We start from the raw sequence: 24,453 nt of genomic DNA on the forward strand, positions 1-24,453 counted from the left end.
GGGAAGTCTGGCTGAGGTATGTGGGGGGTGGGGCACAGAACAGGACAGAACAGGCGGTGAGGGAGGCTAGTCCTGCCTGCACCCGCCCAGCGGCCCAAGCCCTGTGCCTGAGTCCACAGTGCCCCCTGCTGGTGAGTCGTCCCTGAAGCTCCCTGTGGGCAGCACCAGCTCCACGCTTCACTTTTCCCCAAGGTGACCACCGGGAAGGCGTGGCCCCTGCCCTCAGGGAGCTCGGTCTGAGGGTGGACGTGCACCCATGGCTCAGGAAGCCCAGACTGGGGGTAGAGAGCCAGCGCCTCTGTCTGAGAAGGAAGCTTCTTAGGCCAGTGAATTCACCATTCTTCTCCCATAAATCCACTGAAATCAGTGGTTCTCAGCCGGGCATGGTTTTGCCCCCAGGGAACATTTGGCAATGTCGAGATAATTCTGGTTGTCGTGACTAGAGGAGGTGCCACTGGTGCCTGGCAGGTAGAGATCAGGGATGCGGCAAACCATCCTACAATGCAGCCCCATGACAAAGAAATACCCAGCCTAAAATGTCAATAGTGTCAAGGTTGAGAAACCCTGATTTAAATGAATTCACAGATTGGGTGTTAAAATAGTGGCCGGGAAGGGGGTAATGGCTCATGCAGGGGATGGGGACAGAGCAGCCTCCCCTCCATGTGGCCTTTTCAACCTCCCGTGCCTCACCCACGGCTGCCCGGTCAAGCCTTATGTAAGTGGAGGCTGATTTTAGCCAGAGGAGGAGGAACAGGGCCTCTCTAGAGGACCCATGGGGAAGTGGGTGCTGTGTGGGGGAACCCTCTGGGAGCAGGGGCTAGCTTGGCCTCAGCTTAGTCGTCTGTAAAATGGGGATGGGTGTTCCCTTCCAGTCCCAATGGTCAAAGGCCCTAAACTGTGACTCTCTGCGTGCACGGGTCCTTTTCCCCCCATGCTGCGGGGCGGGAGACCTCCCTCAGGGCTGAGGGTGGAGTGCCAGCCATCAGCCCCTTAAACAGATGCAGGGGGTGGGGGGGTATTGTGACTTTAATTGCCCTCCCAGGAAACAGCTGTAAGCACAAGAATGCTTTGATAGGCTTCATCAAAGCTGCTCCATGTCCCCTGGGGACTGACTGGGTGGGGGGCATGCAGAGTCTTCAGCTGGGAACAGCTGTTCGCCAGGCCCTCATGCAGAGGTGGAGGCTGTGAAGGGTGCCCCCCCACTTTGGCTGGGGTTAAGAATGTCCCAAGACTGGTTACCCTGAGACAGGCCTCTCTAGGGGCTCTTTGGGGTCCTTCTCTGCACCCTTCCTGGGTGGGCTTGGGTGACTCAGGGCCCTTGGCAGTTGAGCAGAGGCAGCTTGCCTTTTGTGAAGAGATTTTTCATGGGGAGCAGTCTGACTCCGATTCCCTGGGGCAGGGGTCCGCAGGGCGGGGGGCGGGCGAAATCAGCCCTTCCAGCCCCCTTAACCCCACAGGGCCTCTGGGTCTCTGGTTAGTGGGGAGAGAGGGCCCCTGAGCGTGTCTCACCGCAGAGCTCACAGATCTGCCTCAGAGGGATCCAAACCTGTCAGGAAAAGCCTTGGTCTTTGAGGAGAACAAGCAGGAACCAAAACTAATTTTGAAGCCTCTCTGCCAGACAGCACCCCTTCAGGACTTTCCACGATGAAAGTGTTGCACTCAGCACCCACCTGGCACCCCCATCCAGCGTATACATAACACCCAACTGAGTGCGAATCATGCACACGGGCGGAAGGCAGTGGGCGTGCAGCCAATTTCAGCTGCATCCCCAGCTGTGCTATATCTGGGTGCTCATCCTGAACCCCAAATGTCCAAGGCAGTTCTGCTAAAACCTTCTCCCAACTGTGCCTCCTCCCGCCGCTGAAAAAACCCAAAAACAACCCTGAGCATGTTCCCAAAGACTTCTGTTTTTCACATCTGGCTAACACAAGAGATTACCCAACGGCTGGATTCAGGAAAGCTGTTACCCCAAGGGTGATGGTCACGACGGTGGTGGTAGTGACAGCCGGAGTCGCCGGCACTGAGTGAGCACTAGCTGTCCCCCAGGCACGGTGCGATGTGCTTTGCTGACATCACCTCATTCAACCCTCGCCGCCACCCATCAGGTAGCAACTGTTATTATGCCCATTTACAGGTCAGAAAACTGAGGCGCCGAGGAGCTTAAGGAACGTCTGCTGAGACGCCGGTGTGAGAACCGGGGAGAAAGCAGGTGGAAACGTGACGGGCAACGTGGGGCTGTGGGTCAGTGCGTGGGTGGTCTGGGTCTAACATGGGACCCCTTGGGAAGACCCCCCCGAGCGTGCTCCCACCCACACTGCCTGAGCCACCTTGTAGTTCTTGGGTTAAGTATTACCCTCTGACGTCCTTCTCTGCTAGCGTGGAGTGTGTCAGACCCCGGGGCCGGGGGGCCTGGGTTTTGGAGAGAAGGTCCTGAGGGGAGGTCTGCAGGCAGAGCTGGGGACCGGTGAGCTGGAGGCCCTGGTTTGTTTGTTTGTTTTTAAGTGTGGGAAGGACTCACCCAATACAAACACAAACGCAGATGTGAAGGTACATAAGCAACTTGATAAGAGTATTGTCACAGGAATTAGGACATGATCATGAGGACAGTTTGGAATTCATAAATAAGGCCTTCTTAGAGGATATCAACTCTAGCCCCAGTTTGACTGATTGTTAAAGCATAAGGCTGAGCTAATCCAGAATATCTGCATTCCAAATATTTGACACTAGAATTAACCCTGAACACCCTGTGAATCAACGCTTTCATTTTTTTATTTTTCTTTTTCCCAGTTTGAGTGAGATAGAATTGTATTAGTTTCACACTGGGTAAGTTTAACATGCCCACCGTGATTGGATATATGGATGTATTGCAAAATGACTATGACAATAGGTTTAGTTAATATCCATCACCTTGTATAGCTGCATATTTATTTTCTTGTGGTGAGAACTTTCGAGTTACTCCCTTACTAACTTTCAAATACACAATTGGGTCGTAGTAACTGCAGTTACCATGCTGTACATTATATCCCCAAGGCTTATTTATTTTATAACTGGAAGTTTGCCCCTTTTGACCACCTTCGCCCAAACCTCCCCTGACCCCACCCCAGCCTCTGGTACCCACGATCTTTCCCATGTTTCTATGAGTTCTGTTTTTTCTCTCTTTCTTTCCTATTTTCCCCCCAGATTCCACCTATAAGTGAGACCATGCAGTATTTGTCTTTCTCTGTGTGACTTTCTCCACTGGGCCCTAGTTCTGAGAGGAGCTGTGGGCAACTTTGGAGTGAGGCCGGGAAGGAGGAGGGTGTATCCAAGCCAGAGCCGGGTTTTTTCTTAGATTGGGTAGGAGTGCATAGGAAAAAAATGCAGGGGTGGTGGAGGGGGAAGCATGAGGAACTTTCTGGAAATCTGTGCCTTTTGCCTTCTTTCTGAACTTCCCTTCTCCTCCCGTCACCCCTCCTCCCACCCAGAACCAGGATCTAATTTCCTCTTTTTTCAAAATACAACTCAAAACAGATTTAATCTCTGGGGATTGTTCTGAGAAGGAAACCTGTAGGGGCAAGTTGTCTCTGAACTTGCAAGAGAAATATATGTATCTCAAGAGTCTGAAAATAACAAGTCCATTTAGCATGTGAAGCCACTTGACTCTCTGGCTGCTGGCCCCCTGTGTCCTGCTTGCAGGAGACATCAGCGAGGGCCCTATCTCGGGGTTGGTGGATCTCTCTTGCCCCCACCCCATGGGGACTTTTCAGAAAAAGCCACAGGGCAACTCTAAATCTGGTGAGGGACCAGCCCCTGTGACCCCTGGTGGAGGCTAAGATTACAGATTCCTGGGCCTCCTTCCAGCACAATATGCTGGAATCTTCTAGAAGCCCCTGGGTATTCTGCTGCAGACAACCAGAGCAAGTCCTCTCTGAGCAACCTTGGTCTGCTAGCCAGTGGCCCTGCTCGCTCTGGTCCGTGCTGGGGGCCTCTCTTACATACTACTTCAGAGACCGGCCTCTGCTATGGAACTTTTGAGCTCTTGAGAACTGCCACCTGATCACGTTTCAGTCATTCTGAAGTGAGGACACATGTGATGGGATGGGTGTTGTTCAGTGTGTGAAACATGTGACTCCCTCTGGTGCCAGGTGTAGTGAGGGCACAGGGTGACACAGTAGGACATCCTGGGGTCACATGATATGTGTTGTCCCAGCCCGTACTTGAGTGGTATGGGAATGATGCTCCCTGAACTCTTTCCTCCCATCCCTAATGGCACAGATGTGAAACAGATGGTCCCCACAGAAAACCTGGGCCTTCTAGCCCTCTGGGACACACCGTCTCCAATCCACCATGGGCCCCCTACCTGTGTCTGTGGGCCACCCTACTAGAAGTCACCAGGCCGGTATTTCCAAAACTGTCTTCTAGCAACATTAGTATGTCAAGGAATGTAATAGAGCATCCTCCCACAAACATACAAAACTAGCAATATTTTCTTTTAAGATGTATTTGGAAAAAAATATGCCTATGAAGAGTGATAAAATTATGAATGCACTTATCATCATATGATACTGACCAGTACATTGGGGTGCTCTCACCAGAGCACTGATGCATTGACCAGTACAAAATGGGGTACTCTACTCAGAGATGCCGGGAACTCACACTGGGGCTTGCTCATCACAATACGCTGTGCTGGATGGGGAGACCTCTGAGGACAAGAGTCAGGATGGGCGTCCTCTCCAATGTTGGTGGACTGTTACATTGCCCGCCCGCCCCACATGGAATTGGGCATGTGGCTGGCTTTGGCCCATGTGACATTAGAAACATGATGCAAACATAGATCTGACCAGTGTTTGCTTCTCCTCTTGGGGCTTGTTCTCTTGGAACACTCTTGGGGAAGCTAGCCACCCAGTTGTAAAGAAGTGTGGGTAGACAGGTGAATGATAGGACAGCACTTGGAAAGAGAGTAGCCTCGTGGAGAAGCTAAGGCACCAGATGCTTTCGTAGGTCTTCTTGAATTTTCCAGCCTAGCCCAGCTGAGAAGAACCACCCCACTGAGCCCGGCCCAAATTCCTGACCCACAGAATCATGAGAAATAAATAAACTGTCGCGGTTTTAAGCCACTAAGTTTTGGGGTAGTTTGTTACATGGCAATAGATAACTGAGATGCTTATAGTAGGTGTGTAATAAATGGGTATGGAATGAGTGAATGGCAGATCACAGTGTTGGCTCTGGGGCTAATCCCTTACGCTGGTCCCCCTCATGAAACCTGGATCACACGTACCATCTGGTGCGATTCCTGGGATGATTAATTATATGTGTCAACTTGACCGGGGGGCCATGGAGTCCCCCGATGGTTGGTCAAACGTTATTCTGGGTGTTTCTGTGAAAGTATTTTTGAATGAAATGAACATTTAAATTGGTAGACCAGTAAAGTAGATTGCCCTCCATAGTGTGGGGGTGGGCCTCATCCAATCAGTGGAAGACCTGCAGAGAACCAAAAGCTGACTTTCCCCAGAGGAGGAGAGAATTCTGCCTGACAGCTTTGGAACTGGGACATTGGCTTTTCCTGCTTCTACACCAGCCTGCCGGCCTTCAGACTTGAACTAGGACATCAGCTCTGCAGATTCTGGACTTGCTAGTCTCTCTATAAGTGGATTCCTTATAATAAATCTCTTTATCTATCTATCTATCTATAGCCTATTGGTTTTGGGTTTTTTTGGAGAATCGTGAAAAGTACAGATGATGGTAGCAAGAAAGGTTTTGCTGCTATAACAAATAGCTAAACATGTGGACATGGCTTTGGGACTGGATAATAAGGAGAGGCTGAGTTTTGAGGTGCATGCTAGAAAAATCCTAATCACCTTGAAGGGACTTTTGGTGGGAATATGGACATCAAAGGCCGTACTGGCGAGGGCTTAGGAAGGGGAAAAACTGCAGAGAACACAGCATTGTGGTAACTAGCATGTTGGTGGAATATGAATAGCAGAGGTGCTTCCAGTAGGATCTCAAGTGGGAATGACCAAGGTGCTATGGGAAGTGGAAGGAAAGGCAATCCTTGTTATAAAGTAGCAAAGGATTTGGCTGACTTGTGTTCTAGTGTTTTGTAGAAGGCAGATCTTGTGAGTGTCAGCGTTGGCTATTTAGCAGAGCATTTTTTCTAAGCAAAGTGTTAGAAGGGCGGCCTGGTCCCTCTTTATTGCTTATAGTAAAATGTGAGAGATGAGAGCTGGGGAGTGGGGGGGCACGGTGGAGGAATTGAAAGAATTTTTTCAGCGAAAGGAAACCAGAACTTGAAAATTTGGAAAATCCTCGTATTTCAAAACACAAAAAAAGTGTGTTCTGGAGAAAACACCAAGAATGTGGCTGGATGGTCATTCTGTAAAGATGACCTATGAATTAATCAGCCTCCCCTGAAGCCAGGAATAGAGTTGGGACTATAGCAGCAGAGGCACCACCAGTGGGGACCGAAGGGACCAGAGAAAATGGAATGAAGGAAGCCTCTCGGATTTCTGGATCTACAGGTCAGGGCACTAGAGGATCCAGCTTCAAACATGGTTGTCCTTCAAGAAGAGGGAAAAGTGAGCACGAAGGTGATTCAGAGATCCTCAGAGCTGTCACTCCCACCATAGGCTCAGGGGATGCCACTGTCTCTCCTGGCCCCTCCTCAGGGTCAGGGGGCCAGGATGCCAGCCCAGAGCTGAGGGGGCAGGGCCACTGTGGAGGGTCATGGGGGTGATCCTGCCGCTCCAGTGGGCACAGAGGGCAGAACACTGAGCTAAACAAGATTGACCTGGAGCCTTTGGATCAAATGGAATTTGCCTTGTTGTTTCGGACTTGCTTGGAAATCTTACCCCTTCCTTCTTCCCAATTTCTCCCTTCTGGATGGGAACGTCTGTCTACTACGCTCATCCCGCCATTGTGATCTGGAAGCACGGAACATGTCTGGTCTCACAGGCCTGCCGCTGGAGAGGAATTCTGCTTCAGGATGAATCATACCTCTAGCCTCACCCATACCTGATTTAAATGACATTCAGGGGGACTTTGGACTTGATGATGGATGGGTTGACTTTGGGGCTGTTGGAATGGGGTGAATGTATTTTGCCTGTGAGAATGATGTGAATTTGGGGGGCTAGATGGCAGAATGTTATGGACCGAATTGTGTCCCCCTAAATGTTGAAGACTTAACTGACCATGGGACTGTATCTGAGATGGGGCCTTGAAGGAGGTAATTAAGGTTAAACGGGGTCACAAGGGTGGGCCTTCTCTAACAGTACTGGTGTCTTTATAAGAAAAGGCAACAGAGTTCTTCCTCTATCCTTGGGTGCACACAGACAAGGCCACGTGAGGGCCCAGCAAGAAGGTGCGTCTGCAAGCCAAGGAGATAGGTCTCACCAGAAACCATAACTTCCGGCACCTTGACTTGGGCCTTCCAGCCTCTAGAACTACGACAAAATACATTTCTGTTGGCTAAGCCACCCAGTCTGCGGTCTTTCGCTATGGCAGTCTGAGCAAATGAATACAATTCCTCACAACGTCGGTGAGCGAGGAGCACACCAATCCAAGGCACACTTGGATTTCAAGTTCAGCTTTCACGGATTGACTCACTGGGCCAATATTGAAGTTCTACTATGGGTCAGGCACGGTGCAGGCACCGGTTTCAATGGTGAGCAAAATGGTGACAGTTCCTGTCCTCATGGAGCATAAGTCATGGAAGGGAGACCCATGTTCACCAAATAACGACTCAAATGGACAGAAAATAATAACGTTGTTGAGGGCTATAGGGGGATGTCATCTTGTCAAGGAGGTCAGGGACAAGTTTTCAAAGAAGTGACACCAGACCTGAGATATGAAGGGTGATCAGGAGTAAACTAGGTGAAGTGGGGAAGGAAGGGTGTTGCATGCAGAAGGAACAGCATGTGCAAAGGTGGCTCCCCCCAAGGAGGGAGTTGGTGAGCGTTGTGGGAACTAGGACAAGTCTGCCCTGACTGGAATGGAGAGGAGATGGGCAGGGGGATGGTGTTCAAGATGAGGCTGGATCTCTCAAGCTCGCTGGACCATGGCAAGGCTTTGTCATAAGAGCAGGAGGCAGCCACTGAGCTCTCTTAACCTGGGATTTGGCCTGGTCAGATTTGCATTTCGAGAAGATGCCGGTGGCTGCCCCGTGGAGGATGAGCTGCATGGAGACCACTGAGGGGGTTAACGCAGGAGTCCAGGAGAGGCATGCAGAGGTCTTGGACCAGACTGGTGGCTGCAGACACGGAGGGAAGGGCTGGACTGGGCAGCTCTCTAGAGGGGGTAACATAACGGGGCTTTGGGAGATGTGGGCGAGGGAAGAGTCAGCCAGGACCTGAGTTCTCGGAGTTGAGCTCCTCGGTGAGTAGTGCTGCTACCCACGAGGGAGAGAAGATGGGGAGGACCAAGCCAGGAGTGGGGGCAACCACCTAACTAATCGGGTGAACTTGGGGAGGTTACTTTGAAACCTCTGCATGCCTCAGTTTCCCTGCTTCAGTACTAAACGTGAGGTGATGTATGTAGAACCAGCTCAGAGTAGCTGCTCCTGCGGATCAGGGCTTCCCGCCTTTTCCTCTGTGAGGTGGCATGGCCAGATGCTATTGTTCCCATTCTAAGGATGCGGGAGCTGAATCTCTGTAAGGCTGGAGTCTCGCCCAAAGTCACACACCGTTGGAACCAGGCTCACAGAGAGGTCATGGGAAGAGCCTTCCCTCTGCCAGCCTGCCTTTACCAGGAGGGCGCAGATCCCCAGAGCAGAAGGCGTTCACTCCCCAGCCACTCAGTCATCACTGGAGGCCTGGGACTAAGTTCAGGTGGGAAATGCCATGGGGGGTGGGGACAAGGGAGCGCTGGCATGAGGGCAGGCCCCCGGTCCCTAGAGAGACAGGCAGTTAAACACTAAATTCATACAGGAGCCAACTTCTAACACGCAGGATGTTCACAAGGTTTAGTTTTTAATCACATAAAGTCCAAGATGGGTGCTCTGATTGGCAGGCAGCCTCAGTCCAAGGGGAAATCTGGGCACCCAGCCTCCTTCTAATCCCAGGGCTCTGCCATCTCCTAGGCCACGTGGTCACGGCAGCAGGGGAAAGAGGTGGGTGAGGCACATCTGCTTCTTACTGTCCTCAGCCCAGAAGAGAGACACATTGCTTCTGCTCACACTCATTGGCCACCCTTGATGACAAAGGAGGTGGAAATGTAGTGCAGCTGGATGCCCAGGAAGAGGAGGAGATGAGTTTGGTGATCAGCTACTCAGGCCTGTGATAGTAGGTCAGGGCTAAGCTTGGTCGGGAGCACCCAGGCTCTGCTGGAATTTCCCCCCACAGGACAGGAGAGGACCGGCCCCGGGGGTAAGTAAGTTGAAGGAGCCAGGCTTGATCCGAGTGCACTGGCTGACCGTTGGCAAGGTCAAGGGCTATGGAAACGGCCTCTAGCCAAGGCCAATGGGAAACTTGTCCTGAGTGCCTCAGGAGAGCAGGCTGTGAAGAGTTAGTGAACAAAACCCCCTGGACTGCACAGGGCGTTTGCACCACAACATTTGTGGGCTGGAAGAGAGAGGAGCGTTGTGAACTTTAATTGGGTGGCCTAGATGAGGGGGAAGCCTCCCTGAGAAGGGACATTTGGGCAAAGACACAAAAATGCTGAATCAAAAGGACACCTGTAGGAGGGCAACGGGAGCACCAAGTCCCAAAGCCCTGTGGTAGGAACAGGCCTGCGGTGTTGAGGACCCCGCTGCAACAATCTAGGCCCGAGATGATGGTGGTGACAGGGAGCGCGGGCAAGGGGAGAAGTGGTTAGATTCTTGATCTATTTTGTGTGTTTATCCCTCCTTACCTCACTTCCTTCCTTTTTTAGTTTTCTCATGAAGACACACTGAGGTGTTTCTACATCTGTGCCCTCTTCTAGACTGTAAACCCTTTGAGGGCAAGGCCTGGGCCTGGCCTCTCTCCTTACCCTCACACCTGGCCCGGGGACGGCCCCCCGGCAGCTCCTGGCAAACAAGTCTATGGAGAGACTGCACGTCCTCCTGAGTCATCAGATTTCATGGGGCTGAGCTGAAGTCCTGCTTGTCAGCATATTGCTCACTGATGTGGAAAGCTTTCCTGTGGTCTAGACACTCCTGACTCCAGTCTAAAGAGACCTTCTAAAGAAGGTCAGTGTATCGAATGGAAGGAGATGGGGCTTTCCTTCCTCCTGAGCTCATAGGGCTACCTGCTGGGAAGACAGCTTCACAGGTTCTGTTTGGTCCTGGATGTTCCCTCCTGCTGGTTTCCCAGGAAGTGACAGGATGCACAGAGGGCTGTGCCCAGCAGGGATCCCGGGCCCCAAGCAGCCTGGCCCTGTGCTTCCATACTGCTGGGCTCTGCACCACTCGCTCACTGGCTTGCAGGTGGGGTATCCAGCAGCTTTTGGGGGGGGTGCCTCGAGCTTGGTCGTGGGGTGCTCTTTTCTCACTGCCCCGCAGGCTTTGTTTAAGCTGGGCCCTTCTCTGCAACACCCCTGGCCCTCCCAACTTGTACAGGAATCTGGGTATAACTGATGTTAATAACCCAGCAGGCTTCCAGAAGCCCTACGGCCTGAAATTCAGCGTGTTGCTGCAGGCTTCCGGCTTTCTCCAGAATTGCATTCTGGGAGTCATGTGTTTCCTGTGCTCTCATGCCACAAATTAACTGCCCTTTCACTTTTTCCACAGGTTTCACCTCTCATCCTGTGTGGCAGGGGATCATGGTGTAGCGGTTACAAAACCTGTGAGCTCCGGGACCAGACAGACTCGAGTGGGCATCATAGCTTCTGCTCTTCCTAGCAAAGCCCTCTGAGCCTCAGTTTATTCATCTGTAAAATGAGCACCATCACGGTATCTCCCCAGGAGCTCGGCTGTGAAGATTAACTGGGGTAGTGACCTAATGCCTAGACCCATGATACATGCAAGCTATAATCATAACTCAAAGTGAGGCAGGGCTCAGGGCTGGCCAGCATCCCCGCTGGCTCCGAATCTTGCTCCTCTTTCCACCAGCCTCTTGGTCCAGTTCCACGTCAGGCCAGAGCAAACTGAGAAAGCCGTGCATGTCCTGGGCCTTCGGGGGAGTCTATGAATAGCCGAACCTGTGAATGATGCCTCTGCAGGTGCCAGAACCCCACAGGCCCCACCCTCGCCCCACGCCAGAGCGCTGCCTGCCAGACCCTTGTCAGCGGTTACAACCAACAACTGCCTCCCGCTGCCCGAGTTTTATCAAAAGCTCAGTTGAGAGACGTAAAGTTCATGGGGGTTATTTAAAGGCCATGCATTCCATCCATTCTTCCAGATGAGACTTATCCCTGAAGCGAGTCGGGCTCTCAGGAAGCTGAGCTGCTCTTGGACCACATGATTTAGCCGCCACAAAATCTTTATTCCGTCCCTCCCTGATGATGGGGCTTTAAGGAAAAATGGCTGGAGGAGGCCGGCTGTCAAATTTATTTCAGGATGCTGCTATTGTTAGTGCTTGCTGCCCCGGGCAGTGCTCTCTGTAAGACCTAGAGGGAAATATATTTTAGGCTCCAGTTCCTGGCAAAGTGCCGCATCCTCAGAGGAATCAGTGGGCTTCTGACCTCTGGGCAACGGGACTCGTGAAACTGACCCCCATTCTCATTTTACTTGCGCTGCCAGGAAGCTCAGATTCGGGGCTCAGCTTGAAGAACCCTTGCGAATCTCTTGACCCGTGACACAACGGAGATGACTTCTTTCCAGATGCTGAGTTCTAACAGACAGGATGGTTAGGAGTTATGATTATTATTTTGTATGTATCTCGTCAATTGCATCAGGGCTCCGGTGGGACTGGGGTGGGAGTTTCTATTCTGGAAAGCAACGGATGGAGAGCTGGCCGGGGTGGGTGGGAGAAGCACCAGGGAGGAGGACACAAAGGGGAGGGAATGGCACAAGGTTGGCGGCGGGGGGGTGAGGGGGGAACGTGTCCCTTTCTAGGCCACCGTGGAGGTGAGGGAGGTCTGGCCTCCCTGAACCAGAGGGTTAGTAGAGAGATTTTTCCATGACTTTAAGAAGAGAACTGCAGCCCTTGCTCAATTTGAACTTCTCCCTGCGGCCCGCTCTGGCTTTCTGGGTATTTTTGTGATGTTGTGAAACAACGAAACTTGCAGTGTCTCCTTTCTCTTCCTCTCCTCCCCCCCCCCCACCCCGCACCCCAGGCCCTGCCACCGTCTTTTCCCTTTCCCTTCCTCGCCCCCTCCAGCGACCACTGCCCTCCGTCCCTCCGGTCCCTCCCATCCCTCTGCGAGCCCTATTGTGGCTGAGCTGCAGGAGCAAACAGAGGAGGTGAGGACTTCGTTCGGACCCCTGCAGGAAGGTGAACACTAACTGAATGCTCTGCTCTGAGCCACACATTTAGGAACCAATGTGACCGCCATTTATCTGATTTATGTTCCCGGGTCCTGTGCCACAGCCGCTGGTGGCACATTTCCCACGCTGTCCTGGCCAGGCCCCCTCACCACCCGTTTGTCTGTCTACCTGGGGCAGGCTTCTCAGCTCCCGCACTATTGATATTGGGGGGCCAGGCACTTCTTTGCTGTGGGGCCTGTCCTGTGCCTTGTAGGGCAGTTTGAAGCATCCTTGGCTTCTACCCGCTGGATGCCAGGAGCACCCCCCACCCCGTGACAATCAAAAAGGTCTCCAGACATTGCCAACTGTCCCCTGGTGGAGGTGTCGGGGCACCATCCCCGGGTTGGGAACGGCTGTCCCTTTCGCCGTTCCTCACTGACATCAGTCCTGAACAGAAACCTGTCTGGCGTCGGAACCGGGTCTCCAGTTTGTGTTTCTTCTTGCAGCTCTGTTCACCGCCTGCTCACCTTCCGTGCCCGCTTTTCTCTTGGGGCTACCATCTGCTTCCGACTAGCGGAGGGCAGTCCTCGTGCATTCTAGATGATCAGTGCCATGTTGGTTTGGGCTTGTGCGGCCTTCTCCTTTTCTGTCGGCCGTCACCGAGCAGGTGAGGACTCGCAGGCCCAGAGTGTATGATGCTAGTGTGTGGCAGAGCCAGGACACTAGCCCAGGCCTCTGGCCCCAGTGCCCAGGCTCTCGACCCCTGGCCTCTGGCCATAACCCTTCCTTCTAAATATGCCTCTGCAGGAAGGCAGACAAGATCGGGCACTAAATCCCAGCGAGGGGAGGGAGGTGGCTCCCTGGAGGTCACGCAGCACCACCTGGATCACTTTGATGGGATGCCGGGTGTCTTGGGAGTTGGATTTGGCCTTTATTCTCATCTAGAAATGGCCAAGTGATGTTGCTTAAACGTCTGGCAGGAGCCCCTGGCTCTGGTGAGTGGAGGAGGCGCAGAGAGGGCTCTTTGCTAGCCCTGCCCGGGGAGAGGATGTGCAGGGCTCACAGACTCGGAACGGGCCGATTTCTGGCTGTGCACTTTCTGTCCCGGGCCTCTATGGACAGTGATGCCCTCCGTGCCCTGGGCGCTGGCGGAAGAGCGCTTCTTACCAGGCTCAGCGGATGATTGATGAAGGGGGAACAGGGGGCACTATGGAGGGGCTTTGTTCCCTAAAATGCCATTCACATGACTCTCTGACCTCAGGGCTCTTCCCCTTTCTCTTGTCTTTTTCTCCTTCACTGCATTCGGCTCTGCTACAGTTTCCCTTCTCTGTTTTTCTTTTCTCGATCCACACAAAGCCCTCAGAGGGCTGGAGCGGCCCCCCAGGCCTCCTGCCTCTGGCTGAGGTTGGTTTCCAGTTCCTGGGCTGCGGTCCTGGGGCCGTGTGCCCTGGAGTGCGTGGGGAGGCCTCGCAGGCCTGGGAGGGAGACGGCAGGCACTTCTGGCTGAGAGCTTCGTCTTCAGTTTCTAGAAGACTTGTCCGCAAGGGTTCTAAAGTCTGACTGCTCAGTCAGAATCACCTGGGTAACTTTCCAAACAGATGCATAACCAGGCCCCGACCTGAGATTCTGATCTTGTTGTTTTGGAGTGCGGCCTGGGGATTGATGGGATGTAAAATCTCCCCAGACGATTCTGACACGAATCAGAGTGGCCAGGAGTGAAAGCCAGCCACTGTTTTACTGAGGGCCGAGTGTCACAGAGAGAACAGGGGATGCAGTTTAGAGGAGCTGGGTCCGGGTCAGACAGCCCTCGGCTAGCGGTGTGTCCCTGGGCAAAGCCCCTTCTCTCTAGGGCAGGAGCACCCCAAGGAGAGATGACAGATCGGTGGAATTTTAGACTCTGAAGGGTCCTGGAAAACCGGCCAATCCATCCTTTCGTTCTAGAGACCTGAAGCCTGTGTGTGTGGCCGTGTGTGGGCGGTGTGTAAGTAGACAGCCCGGGGTCCCACAGGGCTCTGCAGGGTCAGGCCTGCAGGCCAGGCTTTGGGCTGTCTCCTCCTCTCTAGATTAGACTGTTGGGGAAATTGTGTCCCTGGGAGCAAGTACCAGGGGGTCTCCCCACTGTTTACTGGGGGAGGAGGCTGGCCTTCCAGAGCCTGGGAGGGGGGAAGCTATGGCTAGAGCCAAAGGGTGTTACTCTCAGTCTGGATCTGCAAGAGAACTTTTGCAGAGCTGCTGACTTCTTGCAGCTGTTTTACAGGGCCTGTGGACTGAAAGGGGAAGTTTGGCTGCATTTAGAAAGTTGTCCACAAAGAGGAATGGCGGGGGTGGGGGTGAGGAGGGTGGCTGGGTTGCAGAGCACGAGGAGGAGGAAGGTGGGTGATCCGGGAGGGATGCCAGCAGGGGCCTGAAGACAAGGGTTTGATTTGGGCCCACATGTTGTCACTTTGGAAGCTCTTGGGGTTGGAGGGGGTTCGGGGTAAAGCGAAGGAGACAGGAAAAGAAAAGAAAAGAAAAGAAAAGGAGGGGGCGGGGAGAATGAGTTCCCAGCCTGGCTCTTTCTTGGATTGGAAGCAAACACTGAGTGTGCTGGGAGCATGGCCAGTCCTGCCCCAAAGGCCCAGCGAGTGGTTTCCTCTAAAGGGGTGCAAGGAGATGGTGAGAGGTACAGAGACTGAAGGAGAAGCTTTGTCAAGATGGCCCAGCCCCACGGTGGGGGATGTTGAAGGAAGATCTCCCCACTCGCCCCACGGTGCACAGATCTCTCTGGGCAGCTTGAGCCATTCTGTCCCTAAGGCCAGGAATGTATCTAACCCTTCCCTGGACTGACCTGGGGCTCAGGCCCCGGGGTAGCAGCAGGAACAATACTGCACAAGGCTCCTAGCCGTGGGGTTGGACTTCTGGAAGGGTTCCACAGACCCGGTTGAAGATGCCCATGCCTCAGTTTTCTGTTCCTGCTAGCAGTCCCACTGCCCCGTAACAAGTGTCCTGGCCCCAGGTACCAGGGAGAAAAATGGAGCTCCTGCGACCATTCTGGTCACACTCTCTCTGCCCCCACCAAGCCCGCTGTTCCCCCTCACTCTCTGGGTGAGCACCAGGAGCTACACTCTGCTGCCCCCGTACTGAGCCTTGTCCATATGTGTATGTGAGGATGGAGTCAGGGGGAGGGGGTGGGAGGGCAACCACTTTGGTCCCAAGATCTCTTACAGAAGGTCGTGCCCCCTTTGGAAATGTGCTGAGCAAAGCTTCTTGTCCCAAGTGACTCCACCCAACGGGACCATGAGAGAGGACTCAGCAGCAGAGACTAACTGTCCTAACACTGACCGTGTCACACGGGCCACAGAGATGGTGCCACTGCCTTTCTCAGGGACATGGTAGAGTCAGCAACCAGAGGGACCTGCTCTGAGGATGGGCAGAGAGGGGAGCCGTTGGGGGCTGCCTAGGTCACAGGGTCCCCCGGGGAAACTCTGCTGCCCTGACAGTGAGCCTCCGAGGCCAGAAGTACAATTCTCAAAAGAGCTTGCTCAGGATGCCCTTGGCACAGCAGGCAACTCGACTCAGCTCAACAAGACTCTGTGTTTAGTGAGTGTTTAATGGGTGTCTACTGAGCACCAAATTTGGGCCATCCGCTGTGCTAAGTGCTGGGGATGTAGGAGAGTGCAAACCAGACATGATCCCTGGCACAGGCACCTGAGATGGGCCCATGTGGGTCTGTGTTCCTGCTAAGCCCATGAGGGTACCCATGGGGGGAAGGGGGAGGAGGCCGGCCCTTCCCCCTGCGATCTCAGTGGAGAGAAGAGACAAGATTCACCTACATGAAACACTCAGGGAACCAGGCACCATTTACACAGATACATTCCTGGCTCTGCTAACCACACGTTGAAGTGGACATGGCCAGGTTCAGGCCGTGTAGGTCTGTAAGTGCTCTGAGTGGACCCTACAAGGAGCCCCACCGGGGCTGAGGCACTTTCCAAGCTTTGTGGAAGGATGGAAGAACCTGATTAGGGCGGCCTGACTGCTAACCTTGGAAAAAAATCACATGAGTGTGCCAGCCTGGGAAGTCTGTATGGACTCGACCATCTTTCCTGGTTCCTTCTTTCCACTGGCCAGCCCCTCTCTTTCTCCTTCTCCCATTTCACTCGAGCTAGAAGCCTTCCATGATAAATGGGCGGACGCCAGGTTTGGTTGAATGCTTACGGTTCACAAAGCACGGTGCTAGCTGCAGTAGGATTATAAACAGCACAGGCCTTACCCTTAAGGACTTTTCAAACCAACTTGGATTCACAAACTGCTATAACAGAAGATAGCGAAGGCTGCTTGTAATGCACCTGCGTGGGAGGAGGGGCCCACAGGAGACTTGACACCCAGCCCTGGGTGTAGAATTTGGAACGTGGACACTGTGCTGTGTGGGCACACGCACATGCCTGCATGCACTTCCTGTTGCTTGTTTTTAAGTCTCAAACTTCAGAGAAATTATAAGAATATTACAAGTAATTTCTGTAAGCCTTTTCTAAGATTCACCAATTATTTACATTTTGTGGAATCATTTGAGAACAAGTTAGAGACATTTTTGCTCCTTTGCCCTTAAATACTTCAGTGTGTATTTGAAGGACACTGACGTCACGTGGTTCCCTTATGGCTGAGCCTTCTTCTTATTTCCAGACCCCATCGGATCACTCTATACCCTAAATAAAGCTTACTTAATGGCAGACAGCTAGCCTCTTTTTCTGCTTGATGCCCTGTTGGCCGTCTGGCCGGTGGGGGCCACCTTGGTCACAGGGTCCCCCACGGAAGCCCTACTGTGGCTTTGGTGGCCATCCCTGAGTCGAGCTGCAACCAGACAGCTGATCTGTCCCCTTAGAGGCCTGGCCAGGCCTTGGCTGAACGGCTCTCTTCCCCTTCACTTTGTTTTTGAGTTTTCTGTACATTCTCCCGCCCACAGATATGAATGTTGCAGGACACTGGCTTTCTAGTGTGCAGCACGGCCTGGTGGAAGCGGAGAGAGCTTGGCTGGGCACCCTCCCGGGGCCTTGGGTGCGCTCCTGGGCTCCTCTGCAAATCCAGGGAGGCTTCCTTTCCCTCATTCGCTGGAGGAGGCTCTACGGCCTGGTCTGGCTCTGAGGCCCGAGGCCCTGCTCAAGACTGGCAGTCTCAGGCTGAGGGAACATTTTCCAGAGTACAGCCGAGGGACAGAACGTCTCCATGAGATGGGCTAGGATGGGCAGGGCTCTGGAAAGGCCCCTGCTTGTTCTGGGAGCTGTTCAGGATGCTGAGGTTTTGGAAATCCACGGTGGCTCTTCATGACTGTTCCTAGCTTCGGGAGGAGGAATGAACGGGGGCCCATTTCTTGGGGTTTGGTGGCAAAGGTGAAGCTCAGCACTGCTGAGCCAGGACCAGGCCCTCTGCGGGGCCTGAGGAGGGCACTGAGCTTTGGAGGGGAACACAGCCTAAGGGACTGGCCCCTGGAGTCATGAGAAGCTGCTCACATCCAGTGAGCCTTGGCTGGAGCTCTACCGGCCCTGGGCCTGGACACAAAATCAATGTGATCTCTGGACCTGCACTCAAGCGTGCCTCTGATGGAGCGGGTCGGAGAAACCCTAGTGAACCCACGAAACAGAACATGCTAGAGGCATTTAATGAGGCAGATCAGTCCCACGCAAGGAGAGGCCGGGGAAGGGAGAGAACAGAACGGGCCTGCTCAGTCAAGAACCGCTCTGGGGAGGAGGGGAAGCCTCCCTTTCCAGCTGCCTCTCCCTTCTGTTCCGCTTTTGCACACAACCAGCACGCCCAGTCCCAGCTCTGTTCTGTCATCGCGGGCAAGCCAGTTTGCCTCCTTGGGCCTGTTTCCTCCTCTTTGCAGTGGGAAATGGGGCCCTTGCACCCTCTCGCTGGGGCATGCTGAGAGGGGACCCAGTGTGGGTGGGCTTCAGAGGGGCTGGGAGACTTAGGAAAAGAAGCCCCCCCCCCGACCCCCCAGACTTTGAGAGCCTGCTTCTGCATAGGTGTTGTTTGGAATAAGCTCCCCAGTGGTCCTTGGAGCAGAAGCCAGGTGACTATGGGGTCTTCACATCCCCCCAGTCGCTGACTTCACCCCAGGCTCCGCAGACGGAGACCCAGGCCTTTATTCGTTGACTCATTTTGCCTGTTGTCCCAGTAGGCCTGGTACAGGTGGGGGCACCCTGGCTTCCCACCCGCCCCCCCCACCCCGCCAGCCACCGGCCCCTCCCACTAGGGAGATGTGCCATGCTCAGGGGGGGCCTGAATGCACCCCCTTTCTCCTTCCCTAAGAACTAGCCTCAATGCGCCCATTACCATTTCCATGGCACTCTCCTCCAGGGCCCCATGGAAATCACAACGCTTTCTGAGGACTTGTGCAGACTGCAGAAAAGACCCCGGGCCCCCTGCCCACCCCGAGGCTCGCTGGCCGCCTCTAATCCCGCTCGCTCGCTCGGGGCGCAGAGACAGAGCTCCCTCTCTCCTCTCGTCCTGGCCGCTCACTCTCCCACAGAGCTGACGTTTCTCTGCGGCCCAGCTGGCTGCAGTTTCTAGAAATAACAATATCCCCGGGGTGGGGGGGAGGAGCGGCGGGGTGAATGGGCGCCTTTGTCCGGGGCCCTGTGAAGCCCCATTAATTATGCGCTGCGGAGCGCGGGCAGCGCGGAGGCCCGGCCCCCGGCGGCTCAAAGGCCCGGGCTTGGGAGCGCGGCCCCGGCTCCGCGCCGCCGCACAAAGGGCCGAGAATGAGAAAACCGCCAATTACCCCGCATTTTGTATTTGCCCTTGTTTCGCTGACACTGTGGACGGCCCTCCCCGGGCGGCTGCACTTTGAGGGTTTTCAAGCCCTTTCTTGGTTACCAGGGGCGACTGGGCAGAGGGCTGGGGGCTTGGGGAGAGCGGGAGACTTGGGTGGGATCGTGGGCGTCTGGGGACGCCTGCGGCGGGGGGGGAAGTCGCCCCTGGAGACATGGGTCTCCAATCTAACGCTCTCGCCAAACCTGGAGGCTGTGGAGAATGCAGATTCCCGGGCCCCGCTCCAGAGGACTCCCTGACTCAGTCGGTCTGGGGTACCCAGGCTGCATTTTAACAGGCAGTGTAGATGATCTGGTTTTTTAAAAAATTAAAGTAAACCGTGAAGTGCCCAGATCTTACGCGTGCGGGTTCATGAGTTTTGACAAACGTATACTGTGTAGCCTACATCCTATGAAGATAGCAATTCTATCATTCGAGAAATTTCCACGGATCCACTTGCCGGCCACCTCCCCCACCTCCCCCACCTCCCCCACCTCCCCCACCTCCCCCACCTCCCCCACCTCCCCCACCTCCCCCGCACCAGTCCCAGGCCCCAAGGGACCACTCTTCTGACTTTTTTCTTTTTTAAAGATTTTGTTTATTTGACAGAGAGAGACAGCGAGAGAGGGAACACAGGCAGGGGGAGTGGGAGAGGGAGAGGCAGCTTCCCGCTGAGCAGGGAGCCTGATGCGGGGCTCGATCCTAGGACCCTGGGATCATGACCTGAGCCGAAGGCAGACGCTTAATGACTGAGCCACTCAGGCGCCCCTACTGTTTTGACTTTTATCTCCATGTTAAGTTCCACCTGTTTGGAGACTGTGCTAGGTGGAGTCATATGGCATTCACTCTTGTTTCTGACTTCTCACTCAGCCTAAATGTTTTTGACGTCCCCCCATGTTGCCTGTATCAGTAGTTTGGTTTCTTTGTATTTATCTGTTCACCTGTTGATGGACTGCTTCCAATCTGGGGTTGTTATAAATAAAGCTGCTATGATCATTTTGTACCAGTCAAGTCCCTTTTGCGGACATATGTTTTCTGTCTTTGGGGTAAATCTCTAGGAGTGGAATTGGGGTCATAGGGAAGGGATTTAGCTTTAGTGGATACTACCAAACCGCTTTCTAAAGTGGGTATACAATTTTGCACCCCCACCAACAAAGTCTGAGAGCTCCAGTTGCTCTCCTTCCGAGTCAGCACTTGGTGTTGCCTATCTTTTTCATCTGGGCCCTTCTAGTGAGTGTGTGGTGATAGCTCATGGTAGTTTTCAAGCCAGGTGATTTTAATTGCCGATCTCCAGCGACCACACTTGGGGAAAACTCCTGTCTAAGTGCAATGCTAGCCCTTGCCTGCAAGTTCCGGCAGGGTAAATGACCTCCCCCAAGGCCCATTGCTCCTTGGACAGAGACTGGATGATTACATGGGACTCCTGACTACCAAACAAGCGCTTTCTCCTTGATATGATGCTGTCCCATTGGCTTACACCTAGTGGGCCTGTGCACATGTGTTTCTGCATGTGTGTGTGTGTGAAGTGTGGGTCTTGCTCTGCCCAGGACCATTCAGAATGGATCTGGAAAGGGATGGACCTGGAAGGGGATTTCTTTTCTTTCTTTTCTTTTTCTCTTTTTCTTCTTTTTTTTTCTTTCTTTCTTTCTTTCTTTCTTTCTTTCTTTCTTTCTTTCTTTCTTTCTTTCTTTCTTTCTTTTCTTTCTTTTCTTTCTTTCTTTCTTTCTTCTTTCTCTTTCTTTCTTTCTTCTTTCTCTTTCTTTCTTTCTTTCTTTCTTTCTTTCTTTCTTTCTTTCTTTCTTTCTTTTTTTTCTTTCTTCTTTCTCTTTCTCAGGTTTATTTATTTTTTAGTAATCTCTACACCCAATGTGGGGCTCGAACTCGCAAGCACGAGATCAAGAGTCCATGCTCAGGGCGCCTGGGTGGCTCAGTCTTTAAGCATCTGCCTTCGGCTCAGGTCATGATCTCAGGGTCCTGGGATCGAGCCCCACATCGAGCTCCCTGCTCAGCGGGAAGCCTGCTTCTCCCTCTCCCACTCCCCCTGCTTGTGTTCCCTCTCTCACTGTCTCTCTTCAAATAAATAAAATATTTAAAAAAAAAAAAGAATCCCATGCTCCTCTGACTGAGCCCACCAGGTGTCCCCGGAAGGGCATTTCTGAAGAGTCTCTGCTACCCAAGCAGCAGCATCCATAGGACTCTGGAGCCAAGAGACTGGGCTTGGCCACGTAGGTGTGGACACATGTACACACAGGCACAGGGGTAGGGGCTGGTGTCTAGCTGTCGTTGACACTTACTTCAAGGGTGCAGACCAATCCTGAGACCCCCTTTGCTTTAGTCACCCATAGAGAGCCTTAGATATTTTCTGATCAAGCAAAGAGGAGGTGCTGGGTGATGGGAATGAGGGAGCAGGAGTCCTGGGCTTTCAAAATGCTCCTTTGTCTGTAAGCATTCTCCTAAGCATGGTTTTAAGACCCTCCAGCACCTGGCCTGACCTAGCCTTGTAGCCTTGTATCTGGCTGCCTCCATCTCACATATTATACTTCAGTGATATTGGATGCCTACCTGTCCACTGTTCACCCTCCACCTTATCAATACGTACCATGGTGATGGTATTCTCCAAAGGTAGCTGCACCAAAATGTATATCCCATCCCACATGCTCTTCTTGCAGGACGATTGACTTTCCTCTCACTGAGCCAGGGAGAGGGGGTCTGTTTCCTCTCATTGAATCTGGGCCAGGCGGTTGTGACTGCTCTGGCCAATAGACTATGGTAGAAAGGATGCTTTGGGATGCTGAGTCATATAACTTCCACCTGGCTCTCTCTCTTTTTGGGGATGCTCACTCCAGGAACCCAGCCACCATGCTATATAAGAAGCCCACACCAGCCCGTCCGGAGAGACCAGTGGGAAAACCACATGGAGAGGCACTGAGGACCCAACCTGCAGTCAGCACCAGCCACCAGATTTGTGAGTGAATGAGCCTTCAGTGATTCCAAAGCCCTGCCATGGATGCTTCCAGCTGAGGCCCCAGACGACCTAGGGCAGAGACAAGCTCTTCCTGCTGTGTCCTGTCCGGATTCCTGACCCGGAGACTCTGCAAACATAATAAAGTGGTTGTTTGATGTATAACCACGATAACTGGAAGCAGGCAGTACTGGTATTCCTTGTACCCTCTCGATCTTATTTCATAATCCCCTCGCCCAGCTCCCGATTCTCAATTTACCTCTTTTCTTTCAGTGGGAGACAGCTTGGATGTCACCTCATCTAGGAGCCCCCTGGCCTCCCCTTGAGCTGCGCTGGGATTTCCTCCTTGGCACTCCAAGTGTCTGCTTGTCTTTGTCTCCTCCGCACCATCCTATGACTCCATGTCTGGGTGTCTGCATCCCCCATAAATAGCTTCCTAAGAGCTGGAACAGCATGTATTTTCTCTCTGGACTTCTAAGAGCCTGGCACCGAAGCGTTTGCTCAAAGATGACATGTCCCTGAAACAGAGGGAGCGGGACCTGAATTAAGGAAATCGCTATTCTGCTTCCCACTCCCTGCCCTCCTTTCTTCAGGACCAGGCCTTGAGCAAGAGAGACGAAAAAGACAAGAGACGGTCCTTTCCTTCCAGAGGATGTCAACTTAATGAGGGAGAGAGTAATAGAAAGACTTGAAGAGACTAGTGTATGATTAGATGAGATTCATAGTTCTCAGAATGGGGAGAGACCTGCATGGAATGGGGTGGTCAGGGCAGGCTTCCTGGAGGGGGCAAGGCCTTGGATGTAAGGGCAGAGCTCTGAAATGAGTCCTCCTTTGCTAGGACTCTCGGCTGGCTTTCCCCCACCTCCACTCGCCGGGGCCCCTGCTGAAGTGGGGTGTGTATGTACGTGTGTGTATGTGTGTGTGTACCTGCGTGCACACGTGCATTGACACTTCCCTCTCCGGGGATAACGTCTTGAGGACAAGCCCGGTCCTAACCACTTCCTCAGTTTGCTCCTCTCTCCTCCACCTCACCGGAGGAATGGGATAAGTCTAAAGGGGTGAATGCCCCTGCAGCTAGATGAACACCCGACGATATGCCTGGACCTTAAAAGCGTAGTGCTGGCTGAGAAAGCCAAAAACAGAATAAAATCTCCGGCACCGTGTCATTTATGTGAACTGAAAATACACAGTGCCTGTTTGGGGGGGGGGAGGGTGCGTCACTTGCCGGAAGAGCCGTGGAGGTGGGTGACTGTGGCCTCTGGGCTCCGAAGAGGTGGGGGAGCCGGGCTGGAGCCATGGCCAGTCCAGCCGTAGAAGCTGCAGGATTTGCAAGCTGTTCTGTTTCACAAGCCATGGGGCACGTGGAGCCTCAAGCAAAACACATCTCTCAAAATCTACCAAAATCTGCCATCAGCGGTGGCTATTACAGAGGTGGGTTTGAACCCCGAATCGCAGAATGGGAAGCAGCATTAGTACTAAGCATAAGCAGCATTAATACTGAGCATAACCCTACTGGCAATAAAGGAAAAATGTGATGCTCATTGACAAATGATGCTTTTAAATTTAAATGAGTCCCCCAGACAAGGGAGGATCTCTTTAGATACCAGCCCCAATCAATAAAGCTACAGATCTACTAGAAGGTCAAGCTAAAAAATGAAGTAAATGTATGATGACTTTTAAGTTCTTATTCGTTTTATGGATATGAGTACCAGCCTTTTATAATAAAGTGCCTCAAAGTTAAAACAACAACAACAACAACAACAACAACAACCCTAAACTAAAAATACATGTACACAGAACGGCAATGTATGCTTTAGAGGAACTCGTACAAACACATTACTGTGGTTGCCTTAAGGGGTGGGGTGCACTGGGGTAGTGAGCAAGGATCAGAGGGTTAAAATAAAACAAGAGAGGGCCTTTGTGCAGAAGGAACAGTGATGAGAGTATGCCGTTGAGAGAATGATCTCTCAACTTGTGCACCTGAGGTCCAGACAGAAAGAAAGGTCAAAGCCAAAATCACTGTTGGAAATGATAACCCAACTTTAGGATGGCACTCATATCTGCCCGGGCAGGAGGGAGCAGGAATATAGGCAAGGATTTAGTTGTAGCTGTAATGTGTTATTTCTTTAAAAAAGATAAGGAAATCTGAAGCAAAAGAGCAAACCATTTACATCTGTTGAAACTGGGGAGTGGCTACGTGGGTTTCTGTTCAATTCTTCTTCTTCTTATTATTATTTTAAGTCAGCGCTGCGCTCAAGGTGGGGCTTGAACTCATGACACCCCGAGATCAAGAGTCCCATGCTCTAATGACTGAGCCAGCCAGTACCACTCCATTTGATTTCATGTATGTATGTATGTATGTAGGCTCCATGCCCAACATGGGGCCCAACACGGGGCTTGAACTCAC

General features: G+C 52.8%; 1 long non-coding RNA gene and 1 pseudogene across 1 annotated transcript; both read left to right on the forward strand.

The window, feature by feature from the left end:
- The first annotated feature begins 9,849 nt into the window (after positions 1–9,849).
- LOC114209812 (uncharacterized) lies at positions 9,850–22,220 on the forward strand. Its single transcript, XR_015768966.1, has 3 exons — positions 9,850–10,141; positions 10,682–11,762; positions 21,931–22,220. It is a non-coding gene; the product is annotated as an uncharacterized LOC114209812 (long non-coding RNA).
- Positions 22,221–23,322: 1,102 nt separating this feature from the next.
- Positions 23,323–23,862, forward strand: LOC114209672 (mitochondrial import inner membrane translocase subunit TIM14 pseudogene; annotated as a pseudogene).
- Positions 23,863–24,453: the final 591 nt, after the last annotated feature.

This window comes from Eumetopias jubatus, unplaced genomic scaffold (genome assembly GCF_037043125.1).
Source record: "Eumetopias jubatus isolate StellerSeaLion01/CBP00866 unplaced genomic scaffold, mEumJub1_p1.0 scaffold_9, whole genome shotgun sequence".
Classification (NCBI taxonomy): domain Eukaryota; kingdom Metazoa; phylum Chordata; class Mammalia; order Carnivora; family Otariidae; genus Eumetopias; species Eumetopias jubatus.